At 40.1% G+C, this 21,801-nt stretch overlaps 1 protein-coding gene across 1 annotated transcript in view; it reads right to left on the reverse strand.

Moving 5' to 3' along the window:
- Window positions 1-21,801, reverse strand: part of Pal2 (Peptidyl-alpha-hydroxyglycine-alpha-amidating lyase 2) — a 138,105-nt gene that overhangs the window by 10,256 nt on the left and 106,048 nt on the right. The window lies entirely within an intron of this gene.

A 21,801-nucleotide genomic window follows, 5' to 3' on the forward strand; every position in this document is an offset into this window, starting at 1 on the left:
CTTATGTCAGAACTTTTAATTCATGATGCAGCAGGCTTTCAGAATTTTCTGAGAATGTCTCCACATGACTTTCAGTTCTTGTTGACAGTAATTGGGCCTGAAATTGCAAGAAATGATACAAATTATCGGAATGCCATCTCCATTAATGATAGGCTTGGTATAACTTTAAGATTCCTAGCAACTGGTGACTCCTACACTTCACTTATGTATTTGTCTAGAGTATCAAAACAAGCAATTTCAGTTCTTGTGCCTGAGGTGTGTGAAGCTTTATACAAAAATCTCAAGGAATTGGTAAAGGTAAGAAACAAAGATAATATTTATGTAATCTATTTAGGCTAGTATTATTCGATTATACACAAGTGGTTATGGAAGGTTAGGTTATTCAATGAGGAGCAAAAATGGAAATTACTTAATTATATTTACCACAATCCACTTTAAAAATAAGTTTCATTCACCATATATATTCAAAGTACATTAAAACATTCCTAAAAATTACAATACAAAAATAAAACTACGGTACCTTAGAACATAGCTAGAAGAATACAAAATTAAGAATACATTAAAACTTACATTACACCCGTACATACACTTCCAAACTCGTACTCTCAATCCCACACTTGCCCCCAGTCACTCACTCACTCACTCACTCACTCACACTCAACCACACTCGCAGTCCCACTCAACCCCACCCTATACTACACCAAGACATGTAACATTTCACATTGATGATGCACAAGTGGACTTCGACCCTGACGATACCTCACAATAAATTCAACCCAAAAGAAAAAAGGAAAAGGACTGGTAAAAGCACTGATGATATAAAATCTGAGGCTTACAGTGCATTTCATCAAGTGGCACAAGCACCAGTGACACCAGAGGATGATTTTGACGTGTTATAACATGTTACTACATGTGTGTTTGATGTGAAATGTTACACGTTTATGGTACATGATTACAATACAAAATTTTTAAAAAATACAACATAACAAGAATAGAAATACATTAAAACATAGCAGAATAATTACAATTAAGTATACAATTAGAATATAGCATAAAAAATACTTCAAATTATGCACATTATGAAATTTATTCGCTTGGAATTTCTAAAACTATAGCTTCACCACCTTCATTAGGAAATTGTTCCATTGATGCTTTAAATATTATATTATGCATTTCAAACTTCACTCTTGCCAGAAGATGAGGATTGTTTTTAAATTGGCGCAGTTCATTGCCAATTAAACGTCCATAAACATCAAATTCATCCTCTGGTGTCACTGGCGCTTGTGTCACTTGCTGAAATGCACTGTATGCCTCCGCTATGATATCATCTGTGCTTTTACCAGTTCTTTTCCTTTTTCTTTTGGGTTGTATTTGTTGTGAGGAGGTACTGCTTCCTTGAGTACTCCCCTCCATTTCCATCAGTAGAGGAAACTGACTTTCAGTGCTCACACTGCATACATCGTCAGGGTCGAAGTCCACTTGTGTATCATCAATCTGAAATGTTACAAGTTTTGTTATAATAAATGTTGAAACATGATTGGTTCTTGACATTTTCATAGGCATACTATTTTCTTTGGTCTTAAATTAAATTATTAAAAGGGCACTCAACCATAATTTTTGAGTGTAAGTTAAGGTACTATGAAACCTTTATTTCTTTGCTCATTTCAGATTCCACAAGTTGACACAGACTGGTTAAGAATAGAGAGAGGATTTTCGGGAGTATGGAATTTCAGTCACTGTATTGGGGCAATAGATGGAAAACATGTGGTACTACAATCCCCTCCAAATAGTGGTAGCCACTATTACAACTACAAAGGCACCCACAGCATAGTCCTTTTGGCTGCAGTGGATGCAAATTATATGTTTACCTATTTTGATGTGGGGTCTAATGGAAGACTATCAGATGGTGGAGTGTATGTGAATTCTAGTCTATATCCAGCAATTACGAATGACCTATTAGATATTCCAAAACCCTGCCCACTTCCTGGGAGAGAGACTGATACTCCATATGTATTTGTAGCCGATGAAGCATTCCCATTGTGCACGAATATCATGAAACCATTCCATGGTAGTTTTGAGAGGGGATCACCTGAAAGGATCTACAACTATCGGCTTAGCAGGGCACGGCGGGTGGTTGAAAATGTGTTTGGAATAATGACAGCAAAATTCAGAGTATTCAGAAAACCACTAATGCTTGTTCCAGCTAAAGCTAGAATTATTGTGACTGCATGTATTGTACTTCACAATTTTTTGCTTAGAAATAAAGCTGCAAGAAATACATACACTCCTCCAGGTTCATTTGATAGTGAAGATACTGAAAATGGGACAGTCACTCCAGGTTTATGGAGACTGGATGAATTTGAACTGCAACCTATACAGGAAGGACAAGGCAGGCCAGCACAAGATGCTAAGAAAGTGCGCCTTGAATTTACAAATTACTTTTTGAGTGAGGAAGGAAGTGTGCCATGGCAAGATCACTGTGCATAAATCTGTTTTGGTTAGTGCAATGGGATTGTTATTCTTCTATGGTATATTTGTTTACATAGCTCATTAGTATAAGAATGCAAACACAATACTGTTCTTATGATACATCAATTTTTATTTGACTCTTACATGCTAATAGAAAAATAAGTATGCTACTATTACTATGTTGTTAACTCTTTTCAAACCAAGGGGTCACCTACATATTGAGTCCCCTGACAGTAATGTACATTATTTATGTATGGATAATCTCAATGTTAAGAATTATATATGTGTAAAATAATAAATAGCCTACATGTTTACTTACCTCTACCTGTGAATTGCTTATTGTGGTCTCGCTATCTTCTTCCCTTACCATAAACGCTAGCATGCTCTTATATGCAAACCATTTTGGTGTATAAACACAATCCGAACTGCTCCCACTTTTTTTACTTTTCTTGACTTTCAAAAATTCTCTGTGGAACTGACCTCTGAGTTTGTTAATTTTATGCTCAATATCATGTTGAGTGCAATTAAACTCAGAGGCCAGTTCCGAGTAACTATCCTTTCGAGCATTCCTGTCCTTGTGGTTTGGATGCCGACTGTCCCACAAAACAGGATAATTCTGGTAGGATTCAATGAGCGCCAAGACCTTTTCATTTGACCACTCCATTTCAACAAAATAATATTGTCATATACTTCCTGGTATTTCGTAATTCCGCGCAATATACGAGTTGCTTGCGATTCAATAGTCGATTTCGAGAAACAAAAAAGTATCGTATTGCGCGCTACGAGTTTGCGTGTTTCAATTACGTCTTTGCGCATGTGCGAACCGAAATGTTAACGAAAACACGAAAAGTTAATGAAAAGTTTCATTCACAAAAGTTAAAGAAATTTTGTTTATCAACATGCTCGAAAAGTTAATGAACACGCTATTTTGTTTATTAACAGACAGAAATGTTCATGAACATTGTTCATTAACAATGTTTATTAACAAAGTTAACGAAAATATCTTGGTGTGGACGTACCTTAAGATGCATAAAAAACGGTATGGATCTTGATGAGTAAATGATGGTGTCTGTGTGTGTGTGTGTGTGTGTGTGTGTGTGTGTGTGTGTGTTTTAGTTAATTTTCATTAAATTAATTTAAACTTAATTTTCATTAAAATTCATTTTAGTAGTTTGACAAATTATATGTAGGTATACATGTTGGTATAATTCTTATGTTGCATTTAATTTGAATTTATATTACAAATTAGTTTCTTTTAAAATATGTAACATTCCCCACAATTTCCTGTACAATGATGTGGTTAAGTGTAAATGAGGACGATGAGTCCTAACTTCACCACTACTAAAGATAAATAAATAAATAAATAAATAAATAAATAAATAAATAAATAAATAAATAAATAAATAAATAAATAAATAAATAAATAAATAAATAAATAAATAAATAAATAAATATTAGAAGGACAAGCTTATTAGATACCACTCATGTGAACCTTAATCAACAGGGAATAATGACTACGTGATTTTGAACCTTATAAAACACCCACGAGGACACTTTCTACCATCGCAACTTAATTCGTTACCATCACCACTGAATAATATTGGTCAGAGATTTTGATCGTAGATCGACTTAGAAATGAAATAAAAATTCACGAATAACTCCGTTACCTTAAGTGATAGGCCTACGATAAAATATGTATCAGGCGGAAAGGATTGAAAACTGTACTTTACTACATCTTTTGTAATCTACGTGTCTTATGATGTACCAGTATTTCCGGAGATATTTGTGAACCACGAACCTGGCGTAGCAGGGGGAGAGGTGATACTCCCACGTGGCGCGTCCCAGGTGGCGGATAGGGGGATCCTAACCGGCTTGCCGGCGGACTTGAGGGAAATAAAATACCTCTCGCGGACCAAACCCCCCCCACTCCTGTGGGTGGGGGAGGAAGACGAATAATACACCCACGGTATCCCCTGCCTGTCGTGAGAGACGACTAAAAGGGGCGACCAAGGAATGATTGTGTTAGAACCAGGAAACTACTTTTGATTAGTACTGTGGCGGCCTCTAGTATTAATATATGTGTATAAACTGTGTATGTGTTATAAACTCTTAGAACTTTGTTTGTGTTTCGAAGACTTTTATATATTGATGTTCTGTGCTTTTAATATTATCTTTATTCTCTCTGATTATTATTCATGTTTTACTTTCGTCCCCACGATAGTTGGAGTGTTAATTAAACACATTAATACACCATCCCTGTTCTATTATTCAAGTACATAATCATCATCAATTACCACATTGGTGACTCCCGACGTGATATTAAAATACGGCGCGGAACGCATTTTGTGGTTAGTCAAGTGTGAAAATGACTGATGCCAGCAACGAAACAAATCCACCGCCAACAACAGTATGGAACGAAGCGGATATTGCTCGCATTTCAGTGAAGATTCCGCCCATCTGGAAGAAAAACATAAAGGTATGGTTTCTTCCCTCCTCTGCGAACCATGTGACCTTGCCGCGGTGGGGAGGCTTGCGTGTCCCAATGATGCAGATAGCCGAGCCGCAGGTGCAACCATATCGGATGGGTATCTGTTGAGAGACCAGACTAACGAATGGTTCATCGAAAGGGGGGTAGCAGCCTTTCGGTAGTTGCAAGGGCGGCAGTCTAGATGATTGACTGATACGGCCTTGTAATAGTACTCAACATGGCTTAGCTGTGTTGATACTGCTACACGGCTGAAAGCAACGGGAAACTACAGCCGTAACCACCTCCCGAGGACATGCAGCTCTCTCTGTATGAATGATGGACTGATGATGGCTTCCTCCCGGGTAAAATATTCCGGAGGTAAACTAGTCCCCCATTCGGATCTCCGGGTGGGGACTACACGAGAGGGGGCGATCATCAGGAAGATGGATACTGACATTCTGCGAGTCGGAGCGTGGAATGTTAGAAGTTTGAATCGTTGTGGTAGGTTAGAGAATCTGAAAAGAGAGATGGATAGGCTAAAGTTAGATGTAGTTGGTATAAGTGAAGTACGTTGGCAGGAAGAACAGGATTTTTGGTCAGGCGACTACCGAATTATCAACACGAAATCAAACAGGGGTAATGCAGGAGTTGGTTTAATAATGAATAAGAAAATAGGGCAGCGGATAAGCTACTACGACCAGCATAGTGAAAGAATTATTGTCGCCAAGATAGACACCAAACCAATGCCCACCACAATAGTGCAGGTCTATATGCCTACTAGTTCAGCGGATGATGAAGAAATTGAAAGAATATATGAGGAGATAGAAGATTTAATACAATATGTCAAAGGTGACGAGAATCTAATTGTGATGGGAGACTGGAACGCAGTGGTAGGCCAAGGAAGAGAAGGTAGCACAGTAGGAGAATTTGGATTGGGACAAAGGAACGAAAGAGGAAGTCGGCTGGTTGAATTCTGCACTGACCATAATTTAGTCCTCGCCAATACTTGGTTCAAACACCACAAACGACGGCTGTATACGTGGACGAGACCTGGAGACACTGGAAGGTATCAAATAGACTTCATTATGATTAGGCAGAGATTCAGAAACCAGGTGTTGGATTGCAAAACTTTCCCAGGAGCAGACGTGGACTCTGACCACAACTTGTTGGTCATGAAATGCCGTCTGAAGTTGAAGAAATTGAAGAAAGGAAAGAATGCAAAAAGATGGGATCTAGACAAGTTGAAAGAAAAGAGTGTGATGGATTGTTTCAAGGAACATGTTGCACAAGGACTAAATGAAAAGGCCGATGGAAACACAGTAGAGGAAGAGTGGAGAATCATGAAAAATGAAGTCAGTAGGGCTGCTGAAGAAATGTTAGGAAGGAAGAAAAGATCAACTAAGAATCAGTGGATAACTCAGGAGATACTAGACCTGATTGATGAACGACGAAAATACAAGAATGCTAGAAATGAAGAGGGTAGAAAAGAATACAGGCGATTAAAGAATCAAGTGGATAGAAAGTGCAAGGTAGCTAAGGAAGAATGGCTGAAGGAGAAGTGCAAGGATGTCGAAGGCTGTATGGTCCTGGGAAAGGTAGATGCTGCATACAGGAAAATCAAGGAAACCTTTGGAGAAAGGAAATCTAGGTGCATGAATATTAAGAGCTCAGATGGAAAGCCACTTCTAGGGAAAGAAGACAAAGCAGAAAGATGGCAGGAGCATATCCAACAGTTGTATCAAGGTAACGATGTAGATAATTTCGTTCTGGAACATGAAGAGGCTGTTGATGCTGATGAAATGGGAGACCCAATTTTGAGGTCAGAGTTTGACAGAGCTGTGAGTGACCTAAATAGGAACAAGGCACCTGGAATTGATGATATTCCCTCTGAATTACTGACTGCCTTAGGAGAAACCAGCATGGTAAGGTTATTTCATTTAGTGTGCAAGATGTATGAGACAGGAGAAGTCCCATCCGATTTTCGGCAGAATGTTGTTATACCTATTCCCAAGAAAGCCGGTGCTGACAGGTGTGAAAACTACCGCACTATTAGTTTAGTATCTCATGCCTGCAAAATTTTAACACGTATTATTCACAGAAGAATGGAAAAACAAGTTGAAGCTGAGTTGGGGGAAGATCAATTTGGCTTCAGAAGAAATGTAGGAACACGTGAAGCAATCCTGACTTTACGTCTGATCTTAGAGGATAGAATCAAGAAGGACAAGCCCACGTACATGGCATTCGTAGATCTAGAAAAGGCATTCGATAATGTTGATTGGACCAGGCTATTTATGATTCTGAAGATGATAGGGATCAGATACCGTGAACGAAGAATTATCTACAACCTGTATAAAAATCAGTCTGCAGTGATAAGAATCGAGGGCTTTGAAAAAGAAGCAGCAATCCAGAAAGGAGTGAGGCAAGGCTGCAGTTTGTCTCCTCTCCTTTTCAATGTTTACATAGAACAGGCAGTAAAGGAAATCAAAGAGAAATTTGGAAAGGGAATCACAGTCCAAGGAGAGGAAATCAAAACCTTGAGATTTGCCGATGATATTGTTATTTTATCTGAGACTGCAGAAGATCTTGAGAAGTTGCTGAATGGTATGGATGAAGTCTTAGGTAAGGAGTACAAGATGAAAATAAATAAGTCCAAAACAAAAGTAATGGAGTGCAGTCGAACGAAGGCAGGTGATGTAGGAAATATTAGATTAGGAAACGAAGTCTTAAAGGAAGTAGATGAATACTGTTACTTGGGTAGTAAAATAACCAACGATGGCAGAAGTAAGGAGGACATAAAATGCAGACTAGCACAAGCAAGGAAGAGCTTTCTTAAGAAAAGAAATTTGCTCATTTCAAACATTGATATCGGAATTAGAAAGATGTTTTTGAAGACTTTTGTGTGGAGCGTGGCATTGTATGGAAGTGAAACATGGACGATAACTAGCTCAGAAAGAAAGAGAATAGAAGCTTTTGAAATGTGGTGTTACAGAAGAATGCTGAAGGTGAGATGGATAGATCGAATCACGAATGAAGAGATACTGAACCGAATTGGTGAGAGGAGATCGATTTGGCTAAATTTGACGAGAAGAAGAGATAGAATGATAGGACACATCTTAAGACACCCAGGACTTGTTCAGTTGGTTTTTGAAGGAAGTGTAGGTGGCAAGAACGGTAGGGGTAGACCAAGGTATGAATATGACAAACAGATTAGAGCAGATGTAGGATGCAATAGTTACGTAGAAATGAAAAGTTTAGCACAGGATAGGGTGGCATGGAGGGCTGCATCAAACCAGTCTATGGACTGATGACTCAAACAACACAACAACAACAACAATGGTTTCTTCAAGTTGAAACACAGTTTACTATGTTGGGTATCACTAACGAAACCACGAAATTTAAGCATGTTGTTGCGTCATTAGAAGCGGATATTGTAGAATTAATTTCCGACTTTTTATCTCGACCACTATCTACCACTCCGTTCACAGAGCTTAAAGCACGACTAATTCAGGAATTTGAAGAGTCAGAGAATAGGAAAGTGACGAAATTATTAACAGAATTAGAATTAGGTGATAAGAAGCCTACTCAACTCTTGCGTGAGATGCGAACTTTAGCCGGTACGCAAGTCAAGGACGATTTCTTGAAAACCATATTTATGCAGCGGCTTCCTGTTACCGCACGTTCTATATTAGCTACGAGTAAAGATAATCTGGACACCATAACCACTATGGCTGACAAAATTGTTGAAATTTCGCAACTGAGGTTAAATGTTTGTGGTCAAACCGCGCAGGCACCACCATCCACCATTGCAGTCGATAAAGTAAATGATGTCAGTAACGATCGTATCTCAAGACTAGAAATGCAGATCGCTGAATTATCACTGAAAATCAATGAATTGAAAACGTTGTCACGTTCTTCAAGAAGTAGCTCACGATCATCTCGTTCCTCACCAAGAAGGTCACGAGACAGGTCCCGGTCAGCCCACTCTTTTAATCTTAATGGAGCACTATGTTGGTATCACTTGAAATATCGCAGCAGAGCAAAGAAATGTCAGAGCCCATGCTCATATCAACCACCTTCCGCTCAGAATTCTAACATGCAGTCAAACTAAAACGCTCCACACTAGCGGCGGCAGGTGATCGGAGTTATTTTTCACGCCGCCTATTTCTCACAGACAGAAGTAGCGGAAGTCGTTTCCTGGTCGATACCGGAGCTGATTCTGTGATTCCGCCTTCGGATAGTGATCGCCCAAAAAAGACAGATCGTAAACTTTATGCAGCAAACGGCACTGGTATTAATATTTACGGAGAGCGACTACTAGTACTCAGTCTGGGTTTACGGCGCAATTTCACATGGAAATTCGTAATTGCAGATGTGCAATCACCGATTATTGGAGCCGACTTCATTCACCATTACAACCTTATCGTAGATCTAAAGAACAGGCGACTCATTGACCCATTAACATCAGCAGAGGCACCTGGCACATTGATTAAAGTCTCGGGCATAGAAACAGTTTATCTAATGCCACCAGATCAAAAACATGCTGACATTCTAAAGAAATTTCCCAACTTGCTCCATGAAAACGTCCATTTCGACATCCCAGATACCTCTGTTTATCATACCATTGTCACAGAAGGACATCCTGTAGCAGCAAAGGCACGACGACTACCACCAGATAAACTCAAAGCAGCTAAAGCAGAGTTCCAACAAATGATCGATATGAAAATCTGCCAGCCATCAAAGAGCGCCTGGGCAAGTCCCCTCCACTTAGTTCCCAAGAAAGACGGATCCTGGAGACCTTGCGGAGACTACCGTGCTCTCAACAACATCACCAAGCCTGACAGGTATCCTATTCCTAACCTTCAAGATTTTAACAGCCAACTACATGGAAAACGAATATTTTCAAAAATAGATCTGATCAGAGCTTATCATCACATCCCTGTACATCCGGACGATGTACCTAAGACAGCAGTGATAACTCCATTTGGTTTGTTCGAATTTTTGCGGACCCCATTTGGACTCCGTAATGCGGCTCAAACTTTTCAAAGATATATCGACAGTATACTCAGAGACCTCGATTTCGTGTACTGTTATATAGATGACATCCTAGTGGCATCACAAGATGAAGAAGAGCACAAGAAGCATCTTCAAATGCTTTTCGAACGACTCAGTACGTTCAACATCAGAATCAATCTGAACAAGTGCATTTTCAGTTCAACAGAAGTACCTTTCCTGGGATATGTGATATCTGCAGAAGGAATCAGACCACTACCAGAGCGAGTGCAAACCATTGTTGACTATCCGCTACCCACAACAGTAAAAGAACTGCGCCGGTTTCTTGGCCTCATTAACTTTTACCGAAGAGCACTGCCAAATTCAGCCAGTAAACAAGCAGAGCTTTTGAACCTACTCCACGGGACTAAGAAAAATGACAACAGGAAAATTAATTGGACAGAACATCTTCGACAAGCCTTTCATGATCTAAAAAGTAGCTTGGCCGATTCAACACTTCTAGCTCATCCATCTTCAAATTTACCACTAATTTTAATGGTAGATGCCTCAGATTATGCTATTGGTGCATCCTTGCAACAAATCAAGGACAATAATCTGCAACCATTAGCATTCTTCTCCAAGAAACTGACAGATGCAGAGAGGAATTACTCAACCTACGACGGAGAACTCCTCGCTGCCTACTCAGCTGTGAAGCACTTTCAGTACATGCTTGAAGGACGTGATTTTCCGATTTACACCGACCACAAGCCACTCACCTTCATGTTTAAGCAACGTTCAGACAAAGCTTCTCCACGTCAGATACGACACATTAGTTTCATCGGGCAGTTCACCACAGACATACGTTACACTACTGGAAAGGAGAACATCGCAGCTGATGTTTGTTCACGAATTGCTTCAGTCACTATACCTCCAACTGTTACCATGGAAGAAATAGCAGAAAGCCAACAATGTGACGAAGAACTTCCACACATTAAGAATACGTCACTTGCACTTCGAACAATAATGTTGCCCAATGGTGAAGAACTCGCTTGCGACATGACTGAAGATATGATTCGCCCATATGTACCTCAACAACTACGACAGGCAATTTTCAATTCGCTACACAATTTAGCTCACCCTGGTGTTCAAGCAACCATTAATTTAGTAAAAAAGCACTTCATTTGGCCATCACTAAGAAAGGACGTAAAGACCTGGACATCAGCATGTATTCCTTGCCAACGAAGTAAAGTCTGGAGACACACCAACAGTGCAGTGGGACAGTATCCTCCAACGGCAGCAAGATTCAGTCACATTAACGTGGACATAGTTGGACCCTTACCTCCATCACAAGGATATCGCTATTTACTAACAATTATTGATCGTTTCTCCCGATGGCCAGAAGCAGTTCCATTAGCTGACATCACAGCAGAAGCAGTTTCATTTGCCATAGTCTCAACATGGATATCTCGTTTTGGCGTGCCTCATATCATAACTACTGACCGCGGAAGGCAGATTGAATGTCAACTTTTCAAATGCCTTACAAGCACACTGGGCATCGTCCACATTAAAACAACAGCATATCATCCGGCAGCAAATGGGAAAATCGAACGCTGGCACCGTCAATTAAAATCTGCTTTGAAGGCACAGATGTCTGATGATTGGGTTTCGAAGCTTCCCCTGGTCTTGTTAGGACTTCGTTCCTACATAATTCCGCAAGTCAACACCTCGCCAGTGGAAATGACTTACGGCTCAACAATTAGGCTACCAGGAGTATTTCTCAACGAACAGAAACTAGTAACTGACATCCCAACCTTCGTTTTCAAATTGAAGGAACAGTTGAGGAACATAAGACCAGTCCCAACAGAACATCACGACCGCAAAAAGATCGTCATTCATCCACGGCTGATGACGAGCAAGTTCGTTTTCGTTCGACACGATGCGGTCAGAACACCTCTTAAATCACCATATGACGGGCCATATCCAGTCCTGTCTCGCAGTGACAAACACTTCGAGGTGGAGATGCCAACAGGGAAACAAACTATTACCATTGACAGATTGAAACCTGCCTTCCTTCTGGCAGACCAATCATCGGAAAACAAGGAAGACATATCTGGAGAAACTACTCTGGACATTCCGTCGAGTTCCATTCCAAAGACTGTCAACCTTCAGATGAAGACAGGCAGCACTCAATCCAATACACCCGCACCACGGATCACCAGATCAGGTCGAAGGGTCACCTTCCCTCGAAAATGCATGGACGCTGTCACTGCGGAGGGAGTGTGTGGCGGCCTCTAGTATTAATATATGTGTATAAACTGTGTATGTGTTATAAACTCTTAGAACTTTGTTTGTGTTTCGAAGACTTTTATATATTGATGTTCTGTGCTTTTAATATTATCTTTATTCTCTCTGATTATTATTCATGTTTTACTTTCGTCCCCACGATAGTTGGAGTGTTAATTAAACACATTAATACACCATCCCTGTTCTATTATTCAAGTACATAATCATCATCAATTACCACAGTACCATCACGCGCGGAACACCATCGGTCGCTTTTACTTGCGCGTAGTACCACTCTGTTAGGTACTCTATAGTTTTGTGATTCGTAGCACTCGAGTGGGGTTCAGTGTGGGTTTCCAGTACCCGTGAGCCGTGCCCATGTGTGCAACACCGCAGGTCTGGGCGTTGCCTGTGGGTTGTACCCGTGTGAGCGACACCACGCGTCTGGGCGTAGCCTGTGAGTTGTACCACTATACGAGCGACACCGTAGGTCTGCGTTGCCAGTGATTAGTACCCACTCTGTAGGAACACCACGGGAATACCGGCGCCCGTGATTAGTACACCTAGGTGAGGAACCTCATCGGTTTGCGTTGGCTATGAGTGGCGCGATTGTGTGAGAAACACCATAGGGCTGCGTTACCTTTACGACGTACAATACTTGTGAGTAGTAGGCCCTACCTTAATGTTTGGAACACCGTGAGTTTACGCTACCTTTGATTAGTACCGCAGCTTGAGAAATATCATGGTTCTCCTTTACTACCGATAAGTGCCATTAGCATCATTGTGCTTTATAAGTGGTCCCTTGGTCACTAATACTATTATTTACAATCCTTCTTGAGTCTGATCCACTGTTTTCTTTGTTTTTGTTGTGTTAAATGTCCATCCATTCATTCTTCATGCCATTTTTTAATGTTTTTTTATTTTGGTCAGTGGATGCTTTTCATTTTTTGTTGTTATCTCATTTCGTACCATTAGGGGCCAATGACCTCGATGTCAGGCCCCTCTAAACAACAAGCAAAAAAAAAAAGATATTTGTGAAAAATTTGATAGTGGGAAATATGTATGTAATTATTCCGCGCTCGGAAAAACGCATGAAAATGATTGGAAATTATATTTCGCACGACCTTTATTATGTAGGCTATCGATACATCTAACATAAAGAGAGACAATAGAAATTGCTTACTTTTATTTACCGCTACGCCACTACAAAATCATCAACTAATATCGCTGGATTGGCATGAGTCAAGAAATTATTTTTTCTCCGTAATGTAACAAACAGATACAAATTGAACTGTACCTAGTTCCGACTTTTTAAAATACCTAATCTTAGATAGAAACGAAGTATGAGGCAAGAGTATAAAGTGTGCAGGTAAAACTGTGTTTGGTCAGTATCATACATGTTTTAATGATTGGTTTTTAATGTTCATATTATTGGAAGTTTAGCCCGCCTGGTGGCCATGATCGTTAAGGCGCTGAAGCCTAAAAACGGTCTAACACCGAGGTTAGCCGGTTCGAGTCCCGTTGGTTGAAAAAATGTTCACCATCAGAATGTTGGCCGGCAGGGTAGGGGAGGTGGTGGTATACAATTTCTAATCACTAGATTGCGTGCCAAAAGTCTGGATTAAATTCCAAACCTCTCCGCAGTGCTCATATGGAGTGAGGGCATATGACGCTGTTGATGGTGATTCGTCCGTCGGATGGAGACGTTAAGCCTTGAGCAGACCCCTTGGTGCTATTCGACAGGAGTAGGCTATGTGCCGCCACCGGGTTTCACCCTCTCCCTACTATCATATATCACGTCATTCATTTCATCTCTCATTAACTCCTCTGATGAGGTTGACGTCAGGAAGGGCATCCGGTCATAAAAAACCGCCACGACAAATTCATCTCACCTCATACCCGACCGGGAAACGGGACAAGGGTTGGACAAACATTATTGGAAGTTTAGCTACTTGTAATAATAATTTAAGATACCTTCTATTGAGGACCGTTTTTGAAAAACTCAACAACTACAGAAAGTAAAATTATCAGAAAACACATTTTATCGATTATCTTCCAAAATAATCATCACATTTTAAACTGAAAATTCGCTTATAATAGAGCATTAACACAAAAGTTATTACTGTAAATAACTTTTCAAAATAATTATTAACAACAGTAAAAAATAGGGTTGAGAATGGTGGGTTTTCTGTAAAACTCAAGGCCTACAGGAACAAAAGTTTAGAAAACCATTTTCAGAGGTCATATTTCACATATTATGTAGCACTACACGTTGAAAATGAATGGATTGGCTCGTTTGGATACTCAGCATCATTATTGTCCTCACTCCGCTCTGACCAACCTTGCAATACTGCAGAATAGAACTTTTCTTAACATTGACGTGATTTCATAATTTGATAGGAAATGCCTTGTTCATACTCCTGAAGTTGGCTGTACCACTTTTTAACACCTCAACAACAATATAATCAGCAAAACAATTTGTTTGAACTTTGCACTGAACTGAATTTTTTGATTTCACATACGTTAAAACCCGCACTTCTGTCATTTTGAAGGATAACTTGTGTTTCAATACCTGTCTACTTGTTGATTTCAAGTCGTGCACTTCCCGGCTCTTCCCAAGAACAAGACATCGCCCTGATATAGTTTCCACTTTTCTCAGTTGTTTCTCAATATTACCAAAAACTGACACGGTTTTCGAAATTTAAAAAAAATACCTCTTAGATGCAAATAAAATATGGAAGAGAATGAAGGTGTTGAGTTTTGATTAAAAAAAATTCCCGTAGATGTGGAGTTTCGCAAAATCTCCTATCTCTTACTGTGGTAGATATTCAGTTTAGCTAAATTCTGATGAGTGCAATTGATTCCTCTCTTATTAAACTACACGACCTCATATATAAATCTTTTTTGGAAATTTTGTAGTTGTTGAGTTATGCAAAAACGTTCCTCAATTGATGTAGACTATATGAAAGCCAGGCGCGTGGAGCCACATCTGAATATTTCTTGAGCTCACGAACTGAGTGGTGAGTACTGAAGTAAACTACGTATATTGTTTAGTTATCAGAGAGACCCATGAGATGAAAAGTGATGTTAACCTATAATGTATTTCCGTAAGAGCTGACAACGCCTAGAAAATTGAACCGGTATTTGATTGCTTCTGCCTGTTGTTCGTGTCATCTGAGGTGATGGTATTCGAGGTGCTTCTGCAATTACATTCTTTACGTTAAAATATCAAGCTGAAGTAAGGAAACTGAAAATAGACTGATGTAATTAATCATTCAAGGTATCCAGCTCTAGGGAAATTTAAAGTGTCAGGATGTGAGGACAAGGCCAATCGGATCACGATGCTCCATTTTTGACTCTAAAACTACTTAGCCTTCTTAATAATGTTATGTTTTTACGTCCCAGTAACTACTTTTGACGGTTTTCGGAGACGTCGAGGTGCCAGAATTTTGTCCCTCAGGAGTTCTTTTATGTTCTAGTAAATATACCGACACGAGATTGATGTATTTAAGCACCTTCAAATACCACTGGACTGAGCTAGGATCGAAGCTACCAAGTTAGGGTCAGAAGGCCAGCGCTTCAACCGTCTGAGCCACTCACCCAGGTCATAGCCTTCTTGACTTGGATAGTTTTCAGAATAAGGAGTCCAGAGCGCGGTGTGCGCGTTGAGGAAAGGATCGCCCGCAGTCCTATTAGATGTAGAATCTTTCCTTTCGTCCGTGTACCGTGTTTCGTGCAGAATTTCGAGTGTCACACAGGAAGGAATAGAAATGCAGCTATAAATGGTATCTAAATAGTTAGAAAATTGAAGAATGAAAATATTCTTTGAAATTAGTTTCAAATATCGGTGGAGTCATGGTGAGAGGTTGGAGAGCGCCTGTCCATTTTGTGTTGAAATAGAGATCGTGACGCAGTAAACTTAGTTTAGCTCGCTAATCCTTGGTGCTAGAGTGTCGTGAGTAGTATCGTTAAACTGGTCTCTAAGAATTCTATCCTGCTATCTACGATTGGTTTCCATAACTTCGTGACTAGGTGAATTGAAATTTGGAAATGTGCTAGATTTGCAAAATGCCTAAATGTCTTCGATCTAAATGGATCAGAAAGTACCATATTCCAGGGATAGAAGGAATTCTAGGAAGTCGAGTAAGCCCAACAAGTCTGCATCGTAATGTACCAGAGATTCCTGGCAGCGCAAGAAAGTGGAAGCGATCGCTTAGCGGGACATAGAGCCCAGCACTTCCACAGTGCCTGTGGCTCCTGAGGACTGGTAGTCAGCTGTAGATAACGAAGCAGTCGCTGGGGACCACTCGCAGGCCATCTCACGTCGGACGGAAGAGTCTGGCAAGATTGATCAAGCCGTGTCGCCTCAAAACTCACGAGCCTTAAAATTCACGAGTATCAAAATTCACGAACCGAGCTCGATAGCTGCAGTCGCTTAAGTGCGGCCAGTATCCAGTATTCGGGAGATAGTAGGTTTGAACCCCACTGTCGGCAGCCCTGAAAATGGTTTTCCGTGATTTCCCATTTTCACACCAGGCAAATGCTGGGGCTGTACCTTAATTAAGGCCACGGCCGTTTCCTTCCCACTTCTAGCCCTTTCCTGTCCCATCGTCGCCATAAGACCTATCTGTGTCGGTGCGACGTAAAGCAACTAGCAAAAAAAAAAAAATATATATATTAGTAAGAATAGGTTTCTTTCCTTGGGCCACCTGGCCAGTATTTCCTTGGATGGATAATGCCCACCCTATCCGCATAACGACTGTTGATATTTGAAAATGTAATCGGAATTTGTGCGAAAAGGTCCACTGTTACCGCCAGCCGGAACTGCGTGCCCTCTTTCAATTGTCACCTCTCTCATCAAGATGTGGACCTGTCGTGTAGCCTCACACGAAGTATACGTGACAGGAGGTTGAGAAACCCACGGACATCAGGTACACACTGGTGGGCTATTGTCACTTGAAATTGTCACCTTACCGGCACACGTGGTTGACGGTCTTTAATGACAAACCCGTGCCGTTTCGCCCGACTTGTTTTATCTCTGCTTATAAAACCTATAACCGTTGTACATTAAATTCAGTTTATCCTTTTCCGAGGTAATGGATTCCATGTTGTGCACTGCTCGATGACACTAAGCAGAACAACTGAGTAAAGATCAGTGTTACACTTGCAGAATTTGGTCTGTGGTGGGGCGATAATTCCTGTTAACGATACATGGGATATCCCATAATAATAATAATTTCGTGTGGCTATTTCTAGCCGAGTGCAGCCCTTGTAAGGCAGACCCTCCGATGAGGGTGGGCGGCATCTGCCATGTATAGGTAACTGCGTGTTATTGTGGTGGAGGATAGTGTTATGTGTGGTGCGTGAGTTGCAGGAATGTTGGGGACAGCACAAACACCCAGCCCTTGGGCCACTGGAATGAACCAATTAAGGTTAAAATCCCCGACCCGGCCGGGAATCGAACCCGGGACCCTCTGAACCGAAGGCCAGTATGCTGGCCATTCAGCCAACGAGTCGGACGGGATATCCCATTCTGAAAGGGGATGGACAAACATGTGTTTGAAGAGCTGCGTTAGTCATCCCTCCTGCGGTTATCGCAGGTAACTGCTGTCCGGAGTCGTGAATTTTGAGAATCATTGGAATGTTAATTTACTAGTTTGTAGTCGTGAGTTTTGATGCTATCTATATATATATGAAATAAGAGTTTTGTCTGTACATTGCTCAGAATTTGAAAAGAATTGTATTTCTGCATCGGTCATGTCCTCAGTAACCAGGAAATGCACTTTTTACTTTTCCGTAATGTCTGTCTGTCTGTCTGTCTGTCTGTCTGTCTGTCTGTCTGTCTGTCTGTCTGTCTGTCTGTCTGTCTGTACACGCATCACTGGAAAACGGCCAAAGAGAATTTAATGAAAATCGGTATGCAAAGTCGGGGAATAAGGCGCTACAATCTAGGCCATAAATAATTTTATTCACGCTGATAGAAATGGTAGTTTAGGGGAAGGCCTAAAATTTAATTTTCAAATATTTATGTTTTTAGTAATCCTATCTTCATAAAAATTGGTATGCAAAGTCTAAGAATACGTCAATACAATGTAGCCTATGAATAATTTTATTCACTCTGAGTGAAATGGTAGTTTACGGGAAGGTCTAAAATTTAATTTTTAAATACTTACGTTATTAGTGGTCCTATTTAATTGAAAATTGGTATGCAAAGTCGGAGAATGAGCCACTACAATTTAAGCTATAAGTAATTTTATTTACGCTGAGTGAAATCGTAGTTTAGGGGTGGGCCTAAATGTAATTCTCAAATATTTATATTATTAATTGTCGTATCGATAAATACTACATAATCAAAGTTATAGAGAATTAAATTTCCGACCATTTATGTCTTATACATTTTTACCGTACCGTATGATAAGACAGATATTCATGAATTTGTATTTTTGTTGCTAAGTCCATATCAATGCTGAGCCACGAGAAAATGGGTTAGCAGGATTTAATGAAAATCAGTATATAGAGTAGGGTAATAAGAAACTACAGTCTAGGCTATAAACAATTTTATTCATCCTGGATGAAATTGTAGTTTAGGGGAAGGCGCCTAAAATGTAATTTTTAAATACCAATGTTATTGGTCCTATCGAAAAGTACTATATGAAAAAGTTATAGAGAATACAATTTCCGATCATTTATCTTTTATTCAGTTTTACCGTACCGACTATGATAAGAGTGGTATTTCAGAGTGGGAATAAAACGAAATGTGAAGGCCTATAATATCGAAAGTGCATAACATTGATCAACAATAACATTACATTGACCATTGTTTATTGTGATGTTCTTTGACTCTTATGCTGCTTCTCAATTCCGATAGATGGGATCACTGCTGCGTACCGAGTATAACAGCCTGACTGAATATTGGCGGGAAATAGCTGGGGAGTTAGAAAACTGTCTTCTTTAGCATGCCATTCCTCTGGTACATACATTTTCTGATACAGCTGGTACGTAACACACTAGATCATCATAGTATTTCAGCTATTCGATCCCTACTCTAACGCGCTGTTTTGAATGAGCAGCGTGCATACTTAAGGCAGAGCCTCACTTAGTGGTGGTAGTAGTAGTAGTAGTAGTAGTAGTAGTATGGCCTGGTCTAGAATAACAGTTTAGGCCTTTTCCAAATTATAGCACCATAATATTCACTAAATAACTCAAAATTCAACTCAGAAAAGAGCCGTTTCTTTCTCTTCACTTTTATTAAATTCTACATTCAATTTATTTCAAACTAGCAGTGAAGAGGGGGTTTCTCTTCTGTCTTGGAGGAAAAATTTGCCTTCAAGTCAGATAGATTTTTCCGCCGCCAGTGTAGTGAACTGATATTTTCCGACTCATCGGGTACTCCTAGGAAACAGAATAGTATCTGGGCATAGTTTTTGTCCTGGGAGTCTCCACTATTCGACCCTCTCCCCGCCGAAGAAAGCCGAAGAGTGTTCACGGATCACGGCTGTCTGCGGTTTGGTCATTCCAGGTCTGGAACTTTGGACTGTTAGATAGGCAGCGTAGTCCTGTTCGTTAAAAGTGAGAATATGTGTGGTGTTTAATTTGAACGAGTGTTTCGTAATATGAAAGCATTGCTTTTAATCGCGCCATTCCTATTGACGTCATTGTATGTTCATTTCAGTTGGGAAAACCACTAAGACAGTCTTTCTGAGGATGTAAAAAGGCATTATAATGAAAACATCCCAACCTGATTGTGACTGACGGTATGAAATTGGGTCTACAATTACAGTGAAAATTCCCTCAGTCTTCATATGAGAAAAGATGTTTGGTGACCTCCCGTCGCGTTTCTAGGGTAACGTTAAGAGCTATACAATTTAAGACAATCTTGCTCACAACGTGTACACTACCTAACCTAGAATTCTGTACACAATGTAGAATTCCGTAGCGAAGCACGGGTACATCAGCTAGTTTTCTACTAATTTTAGCCCGTTAGTTTTGAGACTCGTGACTTTTGAGACATAATCGGGCAAGCTGCCACTAAGCACTTTGGTGTTGTGTTGTGTTATGTTATGTTGTGTTGTGTTGTGTTGTGTTGTGTTGTGTTGTGTTGTGTTGTGTTGTGTTGTGTTGTGTTGTGTTGTGTTGTGTTGTGTTGTGTTGTGTTGTGTTGTGTTGTGTTGTGTTGTGTTGTGTTGTGTTGTGTTGTGTTGTGTTGTGGACAAAGATTGTTGTTTTATAAAATTTGATCTACTTCATTCCTGTCAAGGAGATGTATTCTAATCCATAAAACTTGCAACCGTGCCTTCGACACTGATGTTTGATAAAATCATTGCCTCATTGGAGTCTTTCAGGATACTTGTACTTGTTCAACAAACCTGCCATTTTTTCTCTAAATATTCTCCGAAAACAAGGTGGTATCTTTCCAAAAATTTCAACATGTGCATGCGTGATATAGGCCTAACGATAAGATCACGAAAAAAACACAGCGTTTATTTACGAAAGCCGGAATGTGATATCAACACGGAAAATTAGCCTATACACATGAAACTGTAAATGTAAAATGGATTGAAGATCTCATTTCCATCAATTAATTTCTTAGATTGATTGCCGACGACGTTGTTAGTTAGTTAGTGATTAGTGATTAGTGGATGACTTCAAATTAATGAGAAAGGAAACATTACGTCAACTTTGAGAAATCCATCCGCAATAGAGACAAAAATTTTAAATGAATGTTCGAACTTCGTAAAATATGACTTTTCTAAAAAATTAGCGAATAGTTTGTCCGAAGGAACAGCGTGAAGAAGAGTGCGAAATTTTTGACGTCGGTAGTACAGTAGCTTCATTTGCCCCTCGGCTTCTACCACCCGTCGTACTCCGGTAAAATGCATGCATTAAATGTAAGAGGCAATTTTTTAAAAAAATTTACGAGTTGCTTTTACGTCGCATGACACAGATAGGTCTTATAGCGACGATGGGACACGAAAGGTCTAGTAATGGGAAGGAAGCGGCCTTGTCCTTAATTAAGCTACAGCCCCAGCATTTGCCTGGTGTGAAAATGAGAAACCACGGAAAACTATCTTCAGGCTGCCAACAGTGGGGCTCGAACCCACCATCTCCCGAATACTGGATACTGTCTGCACTTTAAGCGACTGCAGCTACCAAGCTCGGTAGAAGCAATTCTAAGTACATTACTCCACTGCATCTTCAGGTAGTAGGCCTATGCATGCCTAAGGTGTATGAAAACCTTCTACGTCAAGAACAGAGAGTTTTCACACTGGAAAAATATTGTAATGTACGTCAGCGAAGCTCTCAGTCGTTCATAATTACCTGAGCTACAAACACCAAATTTTCAACTTACTTCTTAAAAAATAGAAATAGGACATTATTTTACGTCGTCCGTACTCGGGGTCCTACTAGTAACCAGCAGAAAAAAGTGTTTGTAATTTTCTCCGAAAGAACCTCTATATCTAGTTATCTTGTCAAAGAGCAGGAAAACGTAACTTATTTTTCCTGCCGCTTTTCCCCACACCTGTGGGATCGCGGGTGCGAACTGTATGGAACATGTATATTTGGCCGTATTTTACGGCAGGATGCCCTTCCTG

Source organism: Anabrus simplex, chromosome 4, assembly GCF_040414725.1.
Source record: "Anabrus simplex isolate iqAnaSimp1 chromosome 4, ASM4041472v1, whole genome shotgun sequence".
In the NCBI taxonomy this organism is placed as follows: Eukaryota; Metazoa; Arthropoda; class Insecta; order Orthoptera; family Tettigoniidae; genus Anabrus; species Anabrus simplex.